We start from the raw sequence: 4,999 nt of genomic DNA, 5'->3' as shown, positions 1-4,999 counted from the left end.
TTCTTGTTTGGATGAGAGGTTGATGTAGTCTTGCATCGTTTTGAAATTCCTATCTGAGTATACATGTATACGCTCCTATATCCAGCGTCTCAAGGTCTCCCTAATCCTGTTGTTCTTGAACCCAGCTTTGACTATCATCCTGTTCCATCATTTATTTTTAGTATCTACCCGGCGGCAGCTGTTCGATCTTCGTCATAATCACCTGTGACACATGTTGGTTTAGTCTATATTTATGTACATACCATCTACATATCATGCCTCCAGAGATTGACATGTACTACTTTTAGATTCGGGTAGTGCAAATTCTTCACCTTATTTATACTGATTTTTGCATGAATTATACAATCATGAGTTATTGATCCCGTGATCTTTTGGAGCCTGAGATTAAATAAGATATGAAATAATATGCAAGTTATATTTGAAATAGTTTCCCACTGTATAAGAAGAATTAAGATTGATTAGTTTTGTTTGAAAAAATGTACTAGATGTTGCTATACCCGTAATTATTATTATTTAGGCATCAAGATATATATGTTCTTTTTTACTTGCATCTTTACTTTGAATGTGTGTTGTATAGTGTGTGTATTCAGTGCCGACATCTTACCTTGCAGGTCTAAGACAAGATTGAACTCTTGAAATAAATATTTTGTTTATTGGCCCAAGAGAAAGGTATGAGAAACAAATGCAACAATTCTATGGAGTTTTGTGATTGTAGTATCTGTTCGTAGTAGGAAAAAGGCAACCAGAGTTTTTGTGTTCTAGACATGTATGATGTTTGTATTCAAAATAAAAAGGCTAATAAGGACTTCTTCAAGATGATCCGTAGAAAGCCAGGAGGAAGTTCAAATATGGTGCAACTTGTAAATCATGAGTTCTAAGAGAAGCCTATTATTACTTCAGAATAAAAACTTTGATCCAATCTTGGGTCATTGTTATGATCAACTACATACAGAGGGCCAAATTGACCAGTACACATTGTATTGATGTTTTAATATTTGTGTGCCACTCAGTATTCCGCTCCGCACGTCATGTAGTAGGAGATAAAAAAGAGGGAGGGACAGATAGAGAGTACGGAGGAACCACAACGGCAGTGTTTCGAAGTGTTCTCTACCACTGTTTTGAGTTACTTTTCCTCAAAGTTCTAAGAGTATAAATCTAGCTGATTATTTGACCTAATTATGTTACTCATCAAAAATTCAATTCCATTGCTCAAAAGAAAAAATCAAGATGACATTTTTCATGAACTCCAAATGTGTTCCATGTACAACTCTCAATTTTCCCATTTTCAAATGTGTTCAAATGTGTTTCATATGGAGAGATTTGTGCGAGTGTGGCATGCCCTCGAGTTGCTTATGTTTTGCTGAAGTGTTGATTTATTTCCGTTTCGGTGAATTTCGAGCAAACCCAATATGTCCTATTTTTAGGCAAGGTCATGCCAAAATTTTATATGACTTTGAAGCATGCATGCATTATTTATTTTATAACCCTTTTGCTTGTTATACCGTGCAGTCGGTCATGAAGGTGAGTGGATGGAAGGTGGAGCGGTAGATGCAATCCATGGTGATGGACATGTATGCAAATAATCGGACTAGGATTATATGTCAGTGTGCAAGATGCAAGGGGCAAGGAAGGAGTCCTTTTGGACCCTTTTGATCGTGGCACTTTGAAGGCGCACCTGCTGATGAATGGTTTCATGGATGGCTATACTCAGTGGATAAGTGAAGAATATGATGAAGATGAGGATGTCCACATGGCAGGTAATAACGACATGGGGCTAGACAAAGAGATGATCCATCGACACGAAGACGATGGCGCCGGACATGGTGGCGGGGAAGAGTCCGGAAATGACGGCGGCAGAGAAGATTCCGGACACGGCAAAGAAGAGTCCGGACATGGCGGAGAAGAGGCGGCGGTCACGCTGCAGTCTTCGACGCTACTGAGGGCAGTCATGCAGGACCCTCATGTTTAGGACCTCCTTCGCAAGAGTATGACTAGCGAGAGAGATGCTTCTAGAGAGGAGGCCAAGCTGGTGCAACTTTAAGTAGACTCGAGGACTCCATTGTATGACGGTTGCGATACCAAGGTGACCCGCTTGAGTTTCACGCTCGAACTTCTAAAGACGAAGGCCAAAAACAAATGGAAAGACAAAAGCCTCGATGAGCATTTGAAGTATCTACATAATAAAGTTCTTCCCACGGGAAACATGTGTCCTACTAGTGTCAAGGAGGCCAAGAAAATCATTTGCCCTTTTGATTTGCCGCACATTAGGTACCACGCATGCATCAACGATTACATCATTTATCTGGGGGAGCACGCGGAAAACCCAGCTGTCCAGTGTGCAATGCTCCTCGATACAAGAAGGAAGGAAAGAAAGCTCCTCAGAAAGTTGTATGGTACTTTCCGATCACTCCCCGTCTGCAACGGTATTTCGTAGATCCTAAGGAAGCAAAACTCATGCGCTGGCATGCAGAGAGAAAGAAGCCCAACGATGGAGATGATTCGAGGTTGAGACACCTCGTAGACAGTAGCCAGTGGAGAGCATTCAACGCCATGTATGGATTTGCTGCAAAAGATCCAAGCAACATCGTGCTTGGTGCGAGTACCGATGGCATGAATCGGTTTGGAAACCATAGCACCAACCACAACACATGGCCCGTGTTTGTATGGATGTATAACCTCCCCCCATGGAAGTGCATGAAGACAAAAGTACAGACACATGTGCATGCCGATTCAAGGGCCGAAACAACTGGGAAATAGTATTAACCTGTATATGGGGCTTCTGCAAGAGGATCTAGACACGTTATGGAAATCACAGGCATGGACATGGGACGCCAGAAAAGGAGAGTATTTCCATATGAGAGCCGCGCTGATGACGACGGTGCACGACTATCTCGGTTACGGGTACACCCCAGGCCAGGTGTGCAACGGATACTGCGGATGCACGAGGTGCATGGATCATAAAACGTCTCAGCATCTTACGTCAACGAAAGATGGCGTATCCAGGAAAATCATGTACATGGGGCATCATAGATGGCTCAAGAAGGACCTGTGGAGAAAGCGTGGAGATCTATATTCAATGGTTTGGCTGAGCTTCAAGGACCTCCACGTAAGAGGAGCGGTGCCAAACTCGATGAGCTGTTGAGAAACTGGGAAGAATGCCCCACCCCCGAAAAGATCAAAAAGGCGTCAGAGCCGCTGCTGAAGGTATGGAAAACGAGGTCTGTTTTCTGGGACTTGGAGTACTGGCCCAATCACGACATGCCTCATTGCCTTGATCAAATGCATATCACGAAGAATGTCCTCGAGGGCTTGCTTGGCACACTGATGAACATGCCGAAGAAGACAAAGGATGGGACGAAGACAAGGAAAGACTTGGAAGATTTGAAGATCAGGAAAGATCTCCACCGTAAAAAGTTGATGGAGGAGACAAAGACGGAGACGGATGAGGGGGAAAGGGGCCGAAAATTCAACAAGAAGGAGGAGAATTATTGCCCCCCTTCTTGCTTCACCTTAAGTGCGAAGGAGAGCGATCAATTCATCAAGTGCCTTATGGGAATCAAAGTCAGTTTCGGTTACTGTGGGAAGATAAACAGATTTCTAGACCCCAAGAAGAAAAGGTTCAGCGGGATGAAGTCTCATGACTGTCACATGATGATGACGCAGATACTCCCGGTTGCCATTAGAGAGATAATGGACAAGCACGTCCGTGACACGCTTACTGGTCACTGCAACTTCTTCGACGTTATCTCTCGAAAGTCCATAAGTGTGAAGCAGCTCCGAAGGCTACAGGAAGAGATCGTTGTCATACTATGTGAGCTTGAGATGTACTTCCCGCTCGCGTTCTTTGACGTCATGGTGCATCTCTGTGTCCACATCGTGGACGACATCGTCGACCTCGGGCCGACATTCCTTCACATCGTAATACCGTTCAAGAGGATGAATGGGGTCATCAAAGGATTCGTTTGTAACAAGTCTCGTCCCAAAGGAAGCATCGTCCAGGGGTATCTGACGCATGAGTGCGTCTCCTTCTTCGAGAATTATATAAGGGTCGGAGACCCTGTTGTTGGTTTGCCTGTCAATAAGCACAATGGGAAGCTCGAAGGAGATGGTCACAACAATGGCCCGAGGGAATTGCACGTGGACTACTCGGATATACGGAACGACTTTGACATGGCTAACTTAGTAGTGCTACAACACCTAGATGTGGTAGATGATTATGTGGCACGGCACGAAGAAAGCATCGCAAAGAAGTACCGTGATAAGGGGATGCTCAAGACAGACGATGAAGTTATTGTAGAGCACAACACCACTTTCTTGCGTTGGTTCAAAGAGCAAGTTCTTAAAAATCACCTGGAAGAGGGCAGTTCGGACGGATTGCTCATACACGCTGAGGGAGTCCTGGACTAGGGGGTGTCCGGACAGCCGGACTATCATCGTCCGCCGCACTCCAAGACTACGAAGATACAAGATTGAAGACTCCGTCCCGTGTCCGGATGGGACTTTCCTTGGCGTGGAAGGCAAGCTTGGAAATACGGATATGTAGATCTCCTACCATTGTAACCGACTCTGTGTAACCCTAGCCTCCTCCGGTGTCTATATAAACTGGAGGGCTTTAGTCCGTAGGACACAACATACATTACATCAATCATACCATAGGCTAGCTTTAGGGTTTTAGCCTCCTTGATCTCGTGGTAGATACACTCTTGTACTACCCATATCATCAATATTAATCAAGCAGGACGTAGGGTTTTACCTCCATCAAGAGGGCCCGAACCTGGGTAAAACATCGTGTCCCTTGTCTCCTGTTACCATCCGCCTAGACGCACAGTTCGGGACCCCCTACTCGAGATCCGCCGGTTTTGACACCGACATTGGTGCTTTCATTGAGAGTTCCTCTGTGTCGTCACCGATAGGCTCGATGGCATCTTCAATCAACGACGCTGTCCGGGATGAGACTTTTCTCCCCGGACAGATCTTCGTATTCGGCGGCTTTGCACTG

Source organism: Triticum dicoccoides, chromosome 7B, assembly GCF_002162155.2.
Source record: "Triticum dicoccoides isolate Atlit2015 ecotype Zavitan chromosome 7B, WEW_v2.0, whole genome shotgun sequence".
Classification (NCBI taxonomy): Eukaryota; Viridiplantae; Streptophyta; class Magnoliopsida; order Poales; family Poaceae; genus Triticum; species Triticum dicoccoides.
Note: the sequence above shows the minus strand (reverse complement) of the source record.